Source organism: Bos grunniens, chromosome 21 (genome assembly GCF_055505025.1).
Source record: "Bos grunniens cultivar Pamir isolate PY7600 chromosome 21, Bosgru_T2T1.0, whole genome shotgun sequence".
NCBI lineage: Eukaryota > Metazoa > Chordata > Mammalia > Artiodactyla > Bovidae > Bos > Bos grunniens.
The window spans coordinates 4,699,813-4,717,311 of record NC_141185.1 but is presented as its reverse complement, the minus strand read 5'-3'; the positions used below and the strand labels follow the sequence as shown (position 1 = coordinate 4,717,311).

Genomic DNA, 17,499 nt, shown 5'->3' with positions numbered 1-17,499 from the left:
ACCTCATGGAAGGCATGTGGGCACTTGTAGTAGACTCTGGTCAAGATTTTTGCCCCCCGCCTGCCGAATCTTTTTTTCTTCCCCAGTGTCCCCTGATTTCTCTCATGTTTGAGCCCCTGAATCAAACCTTGCCTGAAGCTTGCCCTGCCTTGACGGTTTTCAGTTGTATGAAGCCTCTCTCTCCCTTTATTTTTGGCCAGTTTGAGTTGGGTTTTATCTTACTTGGATATAAACAGATGATACCATGCTGCTGCAGTGATCCACAAACAAAAACCCTGCATTTATCTTTCAAGGATATATGTCTCTTAGTTCAGCTATCTTCAATGTCCCAAGGTGAAGTCTTGGTGAAAAATGCCTTTTTCTTACGGATTTACTGTGTTTGCACTTCAAAAACGTTGTCCTCTTGGTTTAATTTATGAATGACTAGTAATCCCCAATTCATGTGCTTTGTGTCCAGGGAACACCATTGGCATGGGCCCCTCTCCCAGAGACCTGAAGGACGGTTGGACCCCAGAACATCTCCCCTGCCTCCTTCGCCCGCAGGCTCCCCGCTCCCTAGGAGGACTTCCTGGAAGTGATGCTGACTTTGCAAAAGACATAATTTCTTCATCCCTATTGTCCAGTGGCCTCTGTGATGGATTTTCTGTATTTGTCACAAGTCATCCTGAACAGACTGTCTTGTAGAACTAGACCATCTCTCAAAGGAACCAGGAGTGTCTGTAAGAAGGGGATGCTGGAATCAGGAGCTTGCCAGGCACCCTAGGGGTGGTCCATGGACAGCAGATGCTGCTTCGGCACTTGTCCCACCTAATTTGAGGTCCTTGGCTTCGCATTTCTCAAGAGGATGCCTTGCAGAACCACTGACTCACGGAGGAGATTTTATTTCAGGGTCCCAGACCACCCCATTTCCTCTGAAATGATGCTCTGCTTGACCATTTGCGGACTTGATCACAAACATACGGAACCTGGCTATACTGATTATTGGATTCTGCCCGTGAGCTCTCCCTGGAATCATGAGTAAGAGAGAGGCTGGGGTTGATTGACTTCATCCATGACGGCCATGTGACCCACCTCCGCCCCGCATCAGCCTCGCCTGTGAGGGCTGCCTGGACGCTGCAGACACGAGCGCCGTCCGCCTCCTCCCAGGTGAGCAGACGCCCCACCGCCTTCAAGCCCCCACTGACTGGATGGTACTGGCCAAGGCCCGGCCGCCGCACCCTGACACGCAGTGTCCCTTCCACACAGGCGGACCATGGGCTGTGAGTATGTCCGTGCCCGTCGGGGCTGACCACTGGTGCCTGGAAAGAAGTTGCCCATGTTCTTTTCGCTGATATGTGACGAAACAAACATGGTGCACTTCTTTTCCGGCATCAAATCTCAGCTGGAGGAGCCCCGGCCCCCACGGCGCTTCACGGAAGGGGCTCCAGCGTCTCTGCTGTCTGGGTATGTATGTGGAGGCTGGTCCCTCATCTCAGCTCGAGGAGCCCCTGGCCCCCAGGGCACGTCATGGGAAGGGCTCTGGCGCCCCTGCCTCTCTGGGCACGTACGTGGAGGCTGGCCCCTCATCCACTGACCATCCTTGGTTTGATCACAGGTCATGCCTGCCTCTAAGAACGGGCATGACTGTGAGAGCCCTCGGTCATGTTCCCACTTCCCACTGCAAGAGAGGCTGGGTAAACACATCCAGGTGAAGAATTTCACCCAGGATTTGAGGGGGAGGTTCGGATGAGAAGCGGCCCCCTTCCCAAAATAATACAGCTAAATAGTGGCAGTGACAACTACGAAAACTCAGAGCCGATGCAAACGATCCACCAGCCCTCTCCGGAGGCAGAGCTGGATGGTGCCCAGGTGCATGGATGTTAGCTGTGATCGTCCCCTGGGGGACCGTCCCCCACACCCCCTAGGAGGGCTGATCAGGGACACCTGATGTTGTGGAGGGTGGCGGTCCCTGGGGTTCTGGAAGAGGGGTTTTCCCAGGACGGCCATTTCACTGGGACTAATTCTGCTCAGCCCCTCTTTCTAGGTTCCAGTCCTGCCCTGGAGGCACATGTTCCCAGATGTCGTTGGCAGAGCAGGAACGTTGGTGTCAGCCCCCTGGTTGGGACCAACAAGTGGACGCGCCTCTTAAAAGTTGGTGCTGTCACGCCTTTCGGCCTCTGGCTCCATGCAGCTGCCTCCATCTTCCCGCAGGAGGCGCCACAGGGCCCCGTGGACCCTTCTATTCTGTGGTCCTTGAAGAGAGGTATTCCCAGGTGAATTCGTTTTAGTTATTACGAATCGGTCTTGGCCAACCTCTTTGCAGTATCAAATCCGACGTGGAAGAAGGGCCATCAGAGCTGGGACTCTTGGCGTTGGCAGGTCCGGAGGGTAAGTGGCCAGTTGCTGTCTAGAGAGTTCGAGTGGCATTCCTGGACAGCCGGTCCCCTGACGCTCACTTTCTGTCTTCCTTAGGAGGAGTTTCTGGAGCTCTGCCAACTGGGACCAGAGGCCGCAGGGTTGGTTCCTCTCAGTGCTCTGTTTGGTACTAGAAAAGAGGTTGTCTGTGTTTCTTAGCTTTGTTTATGATGAAAAATATGGATACACTTCTATTTGAGTATCATACCTCATCACGGAAGCCCAGCTCCAGCTTCCGGGAAGAGACGTTAATGACGAACCCCATTAGTGGCACTTGTGTGATGCTGGGCTCAGTGGCTGCCTGCGGAACAGTTGACTCCTGCCCCACCCATCCTTGGGGGCCTGTCCTCCTGTCAGAGACTGTCATGGGGACAGAAACAACTTTGGAGAAGAAGCAGCTATCGCCAGAGGTCCGTCAAGAAAGGCTGTCCAAGATGTGGCTCACAGAGCCTGCCTGATTGACCAAGTCAAGGGCCACCCTCCTGGATGATGGGAAGGCTCAGATGCAGGAACACTGCCAGGCTTTCTGAACCAAGATGGAGGGCAGCTGGCCCCAGAGCCCCAGAGTCTCCGCAGCCCTGAGGACCTCCTGGAGGGGGATTCTGGTTCTGAGCCACCCATGGTATGTGAAGTCGCCCAGTGATGCCTCTGTCCTATGCCCAAGGAAACAGGAAAGGTACAGCCTTCAGAACTGAGCCTCCTTCCCACCTGGGAGGCTGTCCACATCCTGCAGCTGATGTCAGGGAGGGCCACTTATACCTGCGTACCAGGTAAGTCGAAGGAAGGCTCGGAGGGAGCGTGAGGTCTTTGATGGCATCTGTTCTCTGCGTGTGAGAGCTCACCATCCATTTCTTTTGCAGGAGGATGTCCAGCAGACAGAAGAGGAACATGTCACAGAAGCTGGTCTGAGATGTTCGAAAGGAGGTTGTCCGTGATGTATTTGCTTTATTTGTGGCAGATATTGCACGGTTGATCTCTTTTCTTCATCAAATGCCTTCTTGAAGGATTCGCTGCAAGTGAGGGGTCAAGTTCTGGCATGGGGAGTGGGGAGGTGTTAGCCCCACTCTGAGGGCATGGGAACAGATGGTTGACCAGATGGCTAGTGTTCTCCTCTGTTTTTCTTCATTTCTTCTTTTGCAAATTAAGAATGTATTAAATGATACCCTATCATCCTGTTTTTTACAGTAAATCTGTCAATGTGAAAAATTAGGCTGTGTAACACCAATTTTTTTTAAACAGTTGACAAATAAATGTGAACAAAAAGTTGTTTAGCACTTTTTTTTTTTTTTTTGGAGTTTTAGAAGAATCCTGAACCAAAACCTTCAGTGTTTTGGTTTCCAAAGCTTAACCTCTGAAAGAACAGATGAGCCACCAGAAATACACTGAACAAATTATAATGATAAAGATGAGATGATCCTGGGAATTGTTATGACTGTGTGGCAGGTGTACTGATGCTTTAGTATAAAACTTATTTTTCAGATTGTTTTATTTTCATAATAACTTTTTTAAGACAAAATACCAGTCTTCTTGGGAAAGTTACAATTTTAAAGTTCTTAACAGAAAGAGACTACAAAGTCTTTACATACTTCTCAAAGGCCCCTGTGCTGTATCTCATCTAATTGTCTCTGACTTATCTTTTTGTAGTTTTGCTGGGGAGGAGAGTGCTGTTTTTAATACGTACTTTTATCCTAAACTTGGAGAAGAGTTCCTCAAGACTTGTAGGCAGGTGGATTATTCAAGGAGAGTTCTCCAGGAAGACCATTCCAGAGGGAAGTCTGGGTAACAGGAGAGGGAGGGGGTTAAGCCCAACAGTGAGCAGACATGGTTATCAGCTCATGGACCCCTGGTAGCCCACCTGGCATGTTATCCTCAGCAGGACACTCAGGGCATGATGCCTGCTTCTTGGAAGAGACAACAGGTGAGTTGACATAGATTCCCCAGGACCCTTGCAGAGGAGTTTCATGGCTAGTCACTACATCTGTTCCAAATCTCAACTGGCTGCCTGCATTTCAATTTTTAAAAAAATACAGCCCAGCTGGGAATTATTCCTTAAATAGCATGTCCTCCTCATGCATGACCATGCTTGTAAGACTCACTCCTGGGTACTTGAGCGATGTTGGTCACAAACTTAGACCCTCTGATCCCCTAAACATCCACGGCCCACTTATTTTGGACAAGGCTTCATGGAGGAAACACCAACCTGGATGGTGTGGCACAGCTCCCAATGGCCTGTGGAAAGCGCTGGGCTGTGTATGTTTGCCTCATTTATGATAAATGATGCTTGGGGGACGTCAGGGGTTCAAGGTTGCTTCCTCAGCAAGCCAAGGCTGTAGGGGAGGGGCTCTGGCTCTGTAGATGATGGGCGTGACCTGGTCCCCTCCCCGTGGGGTCCATTCATCTCTAGAAAGAGTGCCTGCCTCCACCCTTGTGACAGGCCCTAGTTTTCCAGGTCAAGGTTTTTTTGAACCAATTCCAACTTTAGAAAAGCAATACCCGTATCAGTGCCTCTCTGTGGAATACGAACGGAGGGTCAACCACAGAATACGTGCTTTGTTTCTGAAGACTGCCTTTTGGCTCATTTGTCTTCAATATCGAATCTGGGTTTAGGAGGACTTCCCAGAGGTGATGGCAGCTGTGCAGAACAGGGACTGAGTCTGGGATTATTGCTGATGTGTTGTTTGCTTTAGGTCGGGAAGACCCCCTGGAGAAGGAAATGGCTACCCACTCCAGTATCCTTGCCTGGGCAATCCCATGGACAGAGCAGCCTGGTGGGCTACCGTCCATGGGATCACACAGAGTTGGACACAACTGAGTGAGTAACACTTGTGCTTTCACTTTAGGAAGCACGCTTTACCAGGAATTCACAGCACCTATTTTGGTAAGTCTCTGTATCCCCCTGGTCCACCTAAAAAGTGATTTTTCTGGAAGTTGTAAAATTTTTTGGTTGGGAGGGAGGGTGGCTGGTAAGCCTCTCAGTGGGGTTTGAAGTGACACTGTATTTGTCTAATGCACCCCAACAGCCTATCCTGTTGATTTACCCAGTCCTGCCTTTTGGGACCTTCCAAATACAATCTCACTTTCTAGAAGGTTCTTTGATGTCCTCATCCCTCCAAGGTATGAGAAAGGATGCCTGACGACCCTGCACACTTTCCTGCACTTGGTGTTGTAGGATGCCTCAGGAGGGCTTCACGGAATTGACCTTGACTTTAGGAACATTGCCTGGAGAATCCCACGGAGGGAGGAGCCTGGTAGGCTACAGTCCGTGGGGTCACAAAGAGTCGGACACGACTGAGCGACTTCACTATGATATTTTCAGGACTTACTGAAAGGATAGTTATTCCTACTGTATTTGCTTTATTTATGGTGACTTTTTGAAGCCTGTTCACTTTTCCAGAATGAGATTCTGCTTTTCCAGACCTGATTGGGGTGGAGATACCAGGGTTTCCCTCAGCAGGGGGGCTGACAGCAAGGCAGACCCCAAGGGGCCAGGGTCTGATGTCATAGTTCCATCCTGGAGTTTAGAAAGGACTTGATGGCCTGCAGTTGCATCTTTTCTAGCTGTATCATGTTCTGGCTTGTGCTTCCCAGGGCTGCTCAATGTTTGATATTCAAAAGGTGGATATTCCTTCTATGTTTACAGGATTGACAGCTAAACATAGAGGAAAATCCACATTTTAAGTATCTAAAGTTGCTTTTGAGACATTTCTGCACACAAAATCCGCCCCCTCATTGAAGAAAGAGGAAGGTTAACTGTCGCCCGGAACACAACCACACACACGTGCACACACGCACACACACACACACACACGCGGAGGGAGTACCTGTACTCCGCCTCCTTCCCCCTTAGTGACGGGACAGGCGCCTTCCTGGCCGCCAGCTCCAGAGGCTCGCGCCTAGTGGGCTTGTCCTGTGTTCTCTCTATTTCTGACGGATGTGCTCAGGTTCACGCTTTCCGGGACTAAATCCTTCTTTGGTATTTAAAAGGTGGATATTCCTTCTATGTTTATGTTATTTGTGGTTAAACATAGAGGAAATTCCACGTTTTCAGTATCAAATGCTGCTTGGAAACTTTCCCGGACTGAAATCTCCATCAGGGGAGCCAGGTGGGGCTAAGCCCCTCCAGGGTAAGTGGAAGTTGGTGGACCCCAGCACATGTGATCCGTTCCTGGCACATGTCTGCGGACCACCCGCTTGTCTTGGGGAGACCCTCCCGCCGAGTGGCCAACTCGGGGGGAGAGGCTGGGGTCCCGGTTTCTCCAGGGCAGCTCAGCAGTTTTTGCTATGTGTCTTTCATTTCAGATGGATCGTGCCCAGGGCGACGCTTCCCGGGATCCATCCTCTTTGGTATTTAAAAGGTAGATTTTCCTTCTATGATTACAGGTTTGGTGATTAATCATAGAGGAAAATCCACATTTTCGGTATCAAATGCTGCTTTGGAGACGTGATTGGGACTGGCATGCGGGTGGGGGCAGGAGGCAGGGCTGAGCCCCCAACCTGGGTTAGTGGAAAGGTGGTGGGCTGCAGAACATGTGCTTCCTTCGTGTCATATGTCTGCTGACCATCACCTTTAGAAGCCCCCTCTCGCTGAGGAGCCCACCAGCCAAGGAGGCCATGGCGTGTGGCCGCAGCTCTGCCACAGGACTGGACACAGCTTCCCTGGCCGTCTTGCTTCCATGTTCGGTAAATTACGCACGCAAGTCTTATCCAGAACTCCATCTTTCTTTGGTATTTAAAAGGTGGATATTCCTTCTATGTTTACGTGATTCATAGATAATCATAGAGGAAAATCCATGTTTTCAGTATCAAATTCTACTCTGGAAATGTTTCTGGAAGAGACTGGAGGGCCAGGCCCCGAGGCCTGGGCAGGTGGAAGGTTGGTGGGTGGGTGGCATGCCGTGTCTTAGTTAAGGACGGACGCCTGGGGTTCATCCATACTCGGGAACCATCTCTGGCCGAGCAGCCCACTCGGTGAGATGCACATTGTGGGTCTCTTGTCCGTCCATCCGTGGAGGCTTGTCTGCCCGACGTGACTTTCATGTTTGATGACTGAAGCACAGATTGGAGTTCTCCTGGACAGAATCCTTCTTTGGTATTTAAAAGGTAGATTCTCCTTCTATGAGTACATTATTTACGATTAATCATAGAGGAAAATCCACGTTTTCAGTATCAAATGCTGCTTGGAAACCTCGGAGGATGCAACATCGCCGTCAAAGAAGGAAGTGGGTGGTCAGGGGTCTCCTATGCTCTGTGTGAGGTGTGCCGTTCAGCTGACTTGCCCTCGGTCTGGTCGTGCGGTCCTGAGACTGCTCTCGGGATTATTTCGAGTCTGAATGAATTTTGTTCTCTGTGTGTTTGCCATGTTTATATAGCGTTTTCCAGAGCCCCCTCTTCTGCAGGAATCTTAGAGATTACCTGGGGGTCAGCGTTAGGAGGGGGCCGTGGTGGAGGTACCACTTCTGGGATGCGGGATTCACCCACGGCCAGGAACTCTGCCCACAGCCCCGTGTTGCCTGCCTACTAACCCTGCCTGTCCAATCTGTCTGTCTTAGACTCACTCCTGGAGCAGAGGCCAGCTCTGCCACAATGCAAATGGCTTTCCTGCCAGTAGTGGTGTTTGCTGCTCAAAGAGAGATTATCCTTCTTGGGTTTGCATTGATTGTCATGAACATGCATAGGGCAATCTCTCTGAGAAGCAAGTGCCTGCCTGGGAGGGCTTCTTGGAGAATCAGAGGTCAGGACCACCACAGGGTAGGCAAATGCATGCTGACCACGGTGTATGCGCCTCTATCTTGCTGTCTGTGACCTGGTTTCTCCTCCTCTTAATCCCCTGCATCCTCCCAAGAACTTTCTGGAAGAGATGATGGCTTTGTAGAGGATGCGGTGGTTTTCTGTTCAGTTTGGGAAGACTGCTTAGTGTGATGCTGAAGCTGCCATGAGCTGTCACTCTGTCCAGTGTCCCCAGCTACGATGCCAGGCTCTGGAAGGAGACCTCAAAGTCAGTGTGTCTCCCAGTATGAGGAAAGAAGGCTCAACAGCAAGTCAGGGTCTGGCTCATTCTTGACTCATCTGGTCTACCCCATGGACTGTATCCCACCAGGCTCTTCTGTCCATGGAATTCTCCAGGCAAGAGGATTGGAGTGGGTTGCATTCTCTTCTCCAGGGGATCTTCCTGACCCAGCAATTGAACCCACTGCTCCTGTATCTCCCACATTGCAGGCAGATTCTTTACTGTCTGAGCTACCACGGAAGCCCCACCTACTCTACACACCCAGGCTATTCTTGGGCTGACTTCTGGGCTTTAATGTCCTTTTGAGGGAAGGGAGTAGGTGTAGCTGCTAGTCTAGAGGAAAGGAACCGGGTAGCCCTGAGTGCCATATTTTATGGTATTTGCCCTGGGACCATAAGCCCAGTGTTCTCTTAGTCCATAGTCCTTCTCTTGGCCTCATAATTGTGATGGGAGGATCCTGGGATGTCTGATGTCATTATCTGTTTCATTGGAGAGTTGGCCCCTGGGGATTCCTCTGTCCTTTATTGAATCTTGCCGTAGATGAGTGCTTTTGAGTGGCAGCTCGGGTGACTTTCTGGACACAGTGTCAGCTGCAGGTGGGAGGATGCTGGCCTTACCGCTGCTGCACGATTTGTGAGTGAGGAGCAGGTCATGGACTGTGTTGCTTTCTTCTTTTGCTTTTGCTCTTTAGTGATGCATGCGATTGTGTCTTCTAACCCCGGCAGCCCACCTGTCACCAGGGGAAATTCCTGGAGGGAAAGACTTTGGGTGGAAGGGCGGTTTCGCAGGCTCTGAAGGACTGTCAGTCATCTGACGCTCGCTGTCAAGTTCTACAGGACAGCACTGGCTTTGGGAGGCAGTCCTGTCCTGGAGAGATGCTGGGGAGCCCAGCCATCCCAGGGCCGGGTCTCAGTGTGCAGGGGCGGGGTCGCCACCGGCTCCTCCCCCTTGGTCTTGGGGCCTGCAGGAGGTGAACCCCCTCTGGGGAGGCTGCGGCGTGGTCCTCATTGGAGCTGCTCTTTGGTACTTGAAGAGAGGATACCCTTTGTATGTTCACTTTATTAATGGCGAATATACAGAGGGAGACTCTTATTTGCGTATCAAACTCTGACCGGGAAGGCGCTTGGACCCAGCTCCACCTTCTGGATGGAGACCCTGTTGTCGGCCCCTCACAGGTATGTCCTCGCTTCCCAGGCCCAGATGTGGGTTCTGGCCATGACGTCAGCCCCAGTCCTCCTCTGGGGGACTCCCCAGAGGCCGCGCCAGGCTGGTGGGGGACAGCGGTGGCCTTTTGTGCATGCTGTCGGCTGTCTGTCCTGAGTCTAACAGCGATTTGCTCTTTTAAAGGCACGTGGACCTGCCCTTTGTCACTACCAAGCCCCACCCAGGAGGCTTCCCGGTACCACGTCTAACTCAGAAGAGAGACCTTGATGCAGCCCCTTTTGAAGGAGACGCATGAGTGATGGTGGACCACAGGCTTTATTTATGACAGTTCCAAGCAGGATGGGCCAACACCTGCGAGTCCATCCCAGAGGGCTTCCTAGAGGTGGCACTCGCTCACGGGAAGAGGCTGAGGTTTGCTGGCCAAGGCTCCTCTTTGATGTTCAAGACAGCACCCTCCTGCTCAAGGTCCCCAAGATGAATCTGTAAGAACTCTTTCTGTTTGTGATTCGTGGTTCCAGTCCTGCCTGGAGACAGTGTCCTCCACAGGAAGCACCCAGCTCTGGGGCGGAGCATGGGAGCCATCGCCCTGGGCCAGGTACGTGGATGCTGAAGGTCAGAGGGAAGTGCTTCTGTCTCCACATGTGTTCTCCAGTCCTCTGACCTTCCTGCATCCCGTTCATCTCTAGGATGACGGCCAGAAGACGAGGGCTCTGGCTCTGTGTTTGTGGAGACGTTTCTTGGGCTGTGTACCCATCCACTTGGTGGACAGCCTGACCACCGTGGGGGTCCCCAGACCCTGAGGCCAGCGTCGGGGAAGACGTATTGCCGTGGCCCCATCGAGGAGAGCAGGTGTCGTCTGCGAGAGGTGGGTGCCTTCCCCTGGGGGAGGAGCTGGGTTTCCTGCTCGCCCGTGGCCTTCTGTTTCTACCCCTTCCGAAGGGCCTCCTTGGCGTTGAGGCTGCCGTGGGGAGCTGGTCGTGCTGTGCTGAATCCATTTTTCTGTGGTACGTGGAGTTAGACTCCTTTTCAATGTCGACTCTCCTAGCATGGCTTCCCGGTGTGATGCCAACCTCCGGAAGGGAATGGGGAGTGTGGGGAGGAGGCCCCTGTGGGAGGTGTGACAGTGACCACGGGGCCTTGACTTCATCCGTGATGTAAATTCACCCAGTCCCCTCACCCTGGGTGCGTAGTCAGGAGGACATCCTGGAGGAGTTGTTCATGCTGGTTCCACCTCCAGCGTCATTCTGCAGAAAGCAAGAAGCTAGCTGAGCTCTGGGCATGCTCTGGAAGGCCGTGGGGTTGATCTTTTCAGGAATAAGCCCTGATTTGGAGTGATTCCTGAAAATGATATTGATGTCAGTGAAGGGGCACTGGCTTCTGCCCATCCCCAAGCTGGGATGGAGAGCGGTCCAGCGGGCATGCACCTGGCAGGCGGTGTCTGCCCCCTGGTCTGCCGATTCTGCATCCCCCGCCCTCCTTAGGCCGTTCCCCGGGAGACGAGGCCAGCTCTGTGAACAGTAGCGATGGACCTGCCCAATGCTACTACCGTTTGGTACTCAGAGCGAGGTTGCCCTTTGTATATTCGGTTTTTTGATGTAGAATATACAAGGGCAAGCTCTCTGTGAGTATCAAACCTTGGACCCAGTCCACACGCAGCAAGGGATTCGGTATGTGTGCATGGCCGTGTGTCCAGTGGTGTGTGGCAAATGGCTTCAGGGTCACCACTTGGCAGAGGTGACATCTCAGGCCCACGGCTGCCTTTAGAGAAGTTGATGGGCCCTGGGGAGTGACACCTCCCGGTTCTGTGTGGGGCGGGGGCGGGGGCGGTCAGGAGGCATGCCCTGCGTGTGAAGGACCCGGGTCCTGAGTCGGCCAGGTCGGGCCCGGTGTGGGTGGTGGCTGCATCGGCACTGCACGTGTATGCTGGGCGCCTGTGAACTGATGCACTAACCCTCAGCGTCTAATTTGTCCCCAGGACTGTGCCTTGAAGACGCTCCACGTCCTCCCAAGGCAGTGGCTTTCTTTCCCGTGCTAACCTTTGGTACTTGGAGAGTGGTTATCCCTGTCCTGTTCGTTTTACTCATGTCGAATCGTACAGGGTCATCCACTTTTTCAGTATCAAGAGCGCAGACCGTAGAGTTCGATTTCCTGTGTTTGGATCCCGCCTCTGACACTTACTAACCGGGCAACCTTGGGCAAGGATATTTCATCATGCCGTGCCTGCTGTCTCGTGTGGAAGGGGGGCCGGAGGGCTGTGGGGGGCTGGATGCGTGAAGACTCATACATGGCTTAGAGCAGAGTCACAGTTGGGGCACTGTGTGCTAGGAAATGCTTGGTAATGGTGATGCGATTATCGAAATTTCTCCTTGGCATTTTGGAGTGGTGTTGAGATGTGGACAGCAGATCACCCTCAGGTATGAGAGTGGATGCTTGAGCCCACTGTGTTCAGCGGGGGTGGCCAAGGCTTTGGAAGTGCAGTCACTAAGCCCTTCTCCTGACGGCATTTGGAAAAGCAGGGTACAGTGGGGCCCTCGGCCGTGACCAAGGGCCACCCGGAACCTTGGCCCCAGGGAAGGCGGACAGTCCTTGGCGATCTGCCTGAGCTGCCCTCCGCAGAACACCAGGGCATGGTCACCAAGCAGAGCGAGCAGCGGTTCAGTTCCGCCTCCCCGGTACCTGGAGACACATGGTCCATGATGCATGTGCACGCGCGCGTGCGCGTGTGTGTGTGTGTGTGTGTGTGGTGTGTGCACACACATATGTGTGTGTGTGTGTGCGCTTGGGTTTGCTGAGCTGCAGTCACTGTCCATTCTTGAACCGAAGACCTGGAGGTGCCAGTGTTCCTGTCCACGTCGCTATTTCATACTTGAGGAGAAATTATCCTTGGTGTGTTCGCTTTATTTGGGATGAATCATACAAGGACAATTTCTTTCTGAGTATCAAATCCTGCCTCAGCGGACTTGCTGAACCCCATGACGAGTTCCATAGAGATGCATGTGTCAACCCTCTGGGGGGCTCCTGCCTGGCTGGGGGCTGAGAGCTTGCAGGGACTCATGCTGGGGGACCACTGCTCAAACCTTCAGGAACCTAGCGGCCGGGCCAAGATTGGCCAGGGGCCACCAAGCTCCCTGGTACCGTCTCGACCTGCTTTCGTCATGGGTGTGTGTCATGAGTGACCCAGCATTCAAGGCTCATCAGATCCTGCTTCTTGAAGGCTCTGCTTGGACACAAAGCCAACTTTAGGATCAAGTCATTGCTGTCGGCTCCCCTGTCCCCTGCCTGAGGACATGAGCAATTGCTGAGCATGTGGCCAACTCTGTGTGAAACTGACCCACTAACCCTCATTGTTTGGACCACCCAAGAAGAACCTTCTGGAAAGGACACTGACCTTGGAGAGGACATCAAGTTCTTCTGAATGGCACAGTTCATTGATGCTTAAAGAATGGTTGTCCATAGTATGGTCTCTGGAAGAATTGAAGCTTTTGAACTGTGGTGTTGGAGAAGACTCTTGAGAGCCCCTTGGACTGCAAGGAGATCCAACCAGTCCATCCTAAAGGAGATAAGTCCTGGGATTTCTTTGAAAGGAATGATGCTAAAGCTGAAACTCCAGTACTTTGGCCACTTCATGCAAAGAGTTGACTCATTGGAAAAGACTCTGATGCTGGAGGGATTGGGGGCAGGAGGAGAAGGGGACGACAGAGGATGAGATGGCTGGATGGCATCACTGACTCGATGGACGTGAGTCTGAGTGAACTCTGGGAGTTGGTGATGGACAGGGAGGCCTGGTGTGCTGCGATTCATGGGGTCGCAAAGAGTCGGACACGACTGAGCGACTGAACTGAACTGAACTGAATATTGGACAACCATTGTTATAGTATTCAAATGTCCAGATGTGCTTCACAGTTCTTCTTGAGGATGGTGCTGACTTCAGCAAGAGGACACGGGGGCCTAACTTACCATGGAGCATGTTTTTGTTGATGATCTCTGACAACTAATTCAGTGACCTGGGAATGCAAGCCTGCAGTGTGATGCCCCTTGAACTAACACCAGTTTTGGGGTGGACATACAGTTCGGGTGCTCAGGGCCATTTGGACGATGCTGGTAATTATTCATCTGTCTTTCTCTTTTTGTTACTCAATCTTAGCCATGAGGAATTCCTGGAAGAGAGACCACTGTCAAGCATCTCTCTAGGCAGCTGGAAGATGAACTGTGTCATTTGGTTCTCCTGCCCCCTGATCTTTGGCATAAATCTGAGCATGAAGATGTCCTAGAGAAGACGCAAAATTAAGGAAATCACAGTCCATTTCCTGCCACTGCTACTAAGGAGCTATCTATTGAATGTCTATCTTATTCTCGGTGGACACGGCATGGCTATGTGCCTGTTATTGGAGCCACTTCATCTTAGAGACTCTCCTGTGAGACATGTTACTGTTCAGTTGCTAAGTCGTGTCTGACTCTGTGACCCCACGGACTGCAGCACACCAGGTTCCTCTGTCTTCCACTATCTCCTGGTGTTGGCTCAATGCTGTCCAACCATCTCATCCTCTGTCACCCCCTTCTCCTTTTGCCTTCATTCTTTCCCAGCATCAGGGGCTTTTCCAATGAGTCCGCCTTTGCATCAGGTGGCCAAAGTATTGGCGCTTCAGCATCAGTCCTTCCAATGAATATTCAGGGTTGATTCCTTTAGGATTGACTGGTTTGATCTCTTTGCAGTCCAAGGGAACACAGACCCTGGGATAAGACATTGTGGTCAATGGCACCTCTGGGGTATGTGTGCATGCACGTGTGTGTGTGTGTGTGTGTGTCTGTGAACTGTCAGTTAGAGGGGTGTTCCTCAAACTCTAATATGCTTCTCAGATTTTCATCACCTAGGGATCTTGTTAAAAGGCAGATTCTGATTCAGGGACCAAGATTCTGCATTTTTAGCAAGTTCCCAAGTGATGCTAATGCTTCTGGCCTGTGGACAACACTCGGAACAGCTCGGGGCTGGAGAGGATGTGGTTTCTTTGTGATGTGTGTCCCCTGCGTCCACCTTCCCTATCGTGAGGGCACTTCCCAGGCCAACACACCGCTCTTCTGTTCGTGCGCAATGGTTATCAGCCCCCGGTTCTCTTATGCATAAATGTCATGAGATGACTCTCCCTTAGAGTCAAATTCCACCTCCCAGGGCTTCCTGGATACAAGACCCTCGCCGGGGAGAGGCCACCAGTGTCGAGGCTCATCAGGTACTGGACCATCAGCAGTATTGATGACTGGGACTGTGAACTTCTGCAGTCATCCATTGCAGCATTCCTGGGGCCGAGGCCATCTTTTGGGGACCCCCTATCTTGGGGACCCGTGATATGCTTCGTTTTATCTGAAAAGGTATTATCACGACGGCTTCGCATCACCTGTCACACACGTTCCTTGGGTTTCTCTTGGCATCAAATTCCGTCTCAGGAGTCCCTGAAGGGCTTTCATTGTCATTGTGTTTGTTGTCATTGTTTCTCTTGGCATCAAATTCCATCTCAGGAGTCCCTGAAGGGCCTTCATTGTCGCTGTGTTTGTTGCCATTGTTGCTGTTTTTAGGACCGAACGTGCTTTGGGAGTGTCTCTGAGCATGGTTCCAGCTCTGGGGTTTGGACTCTGGTATCGAGGCCAAGTGCAAGCCCTGGGACCCAGGTATGGGGGACACATGATTGATGCCCACCTGTGGGCTTTCTTTACAGGATCTGAGTTCCCAGCTCTCTGAGCCTTGGATTCAGGTCTTCCTAAGAAGAACCTTCCGGAGCCAGAGACAACCAACAATGGGGAAGAGGCCATGGTTTTCATTTCAGAACTGTTCAGGGATATTTGAGGAGAGGTTATCCGTGTTATGTTCGCTTGGCTCATCATGAATAATACATGGTTAACCTCTCTTTGAATATCAGACTCTGCCTCGAGGGCTGCCCGCACAGGAGACGTGAGAGCGTGTGCCTGGTGTGAGCTGTGACCCCGGGGCGAGCTGCGATGCGGAAGGCATGCTTCCTGGAAGGGAGGCTGGCTGGGGGAGGGGCCCAGGCTCGCTTTGCAGTGGTTTGCAGTGCACTTGGTGTGTTTCTCTGATTTGGACAAGGTCGCCCCAGCTTTCAGTCCAGCCTGCCTGGGGGTGAGGGGCTGAGACAGTGCCCTGAGTCCGTGTTCCTGCAGGGCCGGTCGGTGGGGGCCTGACGGCTGAGCTTCGCCCACAGCGAGAGCTTGCCCCAGTCCAGACCAGACTGGCCCTTTGCAGGGCAGCTTCCTGGAGGCTACACCATCCCCTGTGGAAACTGTGTGCCTTCTGCTCCCCTGGGACTTTCCAGGAGAGGTCACTCCCTTCACGAAGACTCCTCTGAGGGCCATCTGTTTTCAAGGGTCAGGTCCCACCCAGGCTGGCTCCCCAGACACACATGGTCGCATCTGTCTCCCCAGGTGTGTGAAAGGCAGGCCCACCTCTGCTCGCCGCGCTGACCCTCCAGGTCCACTTCCTGTCCAGGCAGATTTCCCCGAGGCGCTGCTGGCAGAGCCTGCAGAGTTCCCGTCCTACTGCTTGGCTCACGAAGAGGCTGGTGGGGCTGCAGCCCCTTCCCTCCGGAGGAGGACAGCCCGGCCGACATCTCTCCACCTCTGCAGCCTGCACGCAGTGCTCTGTCTGAGACTGGATCCCCCCTGCTTATGGGGACGGGAGGCTGACCCGGACCCCTCATTTGGTGGAGGATGGGGGCCCCCGTGATCCGCCGCCTCCAGAGTCTTGACCATGTGGACCTCTGGGGGCTCCCGAGAAGCCCTGTGCTCCGGTCTCTGCGGCTTTCCTGGCCAGCCTGGCGGAGTCCTTCACAGCTTCAGTCCAGCACCCACTGGTGACCCCAGCTTCCCAGTAAGAGGGCTGTCCACCCCTCAGGTACGTGACTGCAGAGCTGCCCCCCAGGGTGTGCCCGGAGGATGGACACGGCCCCCATCCATGAACCCGAGAATGCCTTCCACCCTCAGTGACGCCCAGGAGCGACACAAGCTTGGGACACAGACGCCGACGCTGTCACCAGTGTCAGCGCGGGGTCTGTTGGGCACTCATCTGTCGTCTGTGGTGGAGGTTCTGGTACCACGGAAGACTGAGTTGTGGGGCTCCACCTTCAGGCAGGGATATATGGTGGCCCCCTCACTGGGTCCGCAGGTGGCCTGTGAGGACCCCTGGGCCCTCAGAACACAATCGTCCACAGGGGATTTGGGGGGGCCAGGCCTTTTCGGGACTCAGGTCCACTCCATCTCCCTCGAAGAGAGAGTTCGGTCTGGGAGTGTGGTCTTTATGGCTGGCCATTCCTTCAGCTCTGGTTATCCCTACTCTGTCCAGGATGAGTTCCTGGAGGCCACTTCTGATCCAGCGAAAGGTTATGGCTCTTGGTACCAATCCTGAGTCTAGGGAGAACTAATGTGACCCCTGACCATTGGCATCTTAGTCTGGGTACAGGAGGAGGCAGAGGGGGGGCCGTCACATCTGATCAGGTGCGGTCCATGGCAGGGTCCCTCTTCAGTGCTTGCTCGGTCATAAATGTAGAGCCTGGTTACACCCTGCCTGGACCTGATTCCACCTTCAGGAAGGAAGTACCTCCCGTGACTCTTGAAAGAATGGCCCGTCTCAAACCCTGGGCCTTTGTTAGAATGAAGCCCCCCGACCCCGTCCCCCAGCTTTGAGGTCTTAAATGCTTAGCCCCCAGGGCTGAGCATCGGCGGGGTTCATAGTCACGTCATCACAGCCTGTGTGGCTGATCACATCCGAGCTGCTGTTTTGCAGGACGAGCTCCCACCTGGAGAGGTGCTCCACCAGGACTCCAACCTGAGGGCAGGGCGTGGTCCGTGATAGGGGAGTGGATGGTTGATCAGAGAACATACATTTTGTCAATGATGTATGTCAACTGATCCACAGTCCCTCCCTATCCAGT

At 52.9% G+C, this 17,499-nt stretch overlaps 1 long non-coding RNA gene across 1 annotated transcript; it reads left to right on the top strand.

Annotated features, from left to right (window-relative positions):
* The first annotated feature begins 3,029 nt into the window (after positions 1-3,029).
* Positions 3,030-3,668, top strand: LOC147348945 (uncharacterized). Its single transcript, XR_015150253.1, has 2 exons — positions 3,030-3,164; positions 3,255-3,668. It is a non-coding gene; the product is annotated as an uncharacterized LOC147348945 (long non-coding RNA).
* The last annotated feature ends 13,831 nt before the right edge of the window (positions 3,669-17,499 follow it).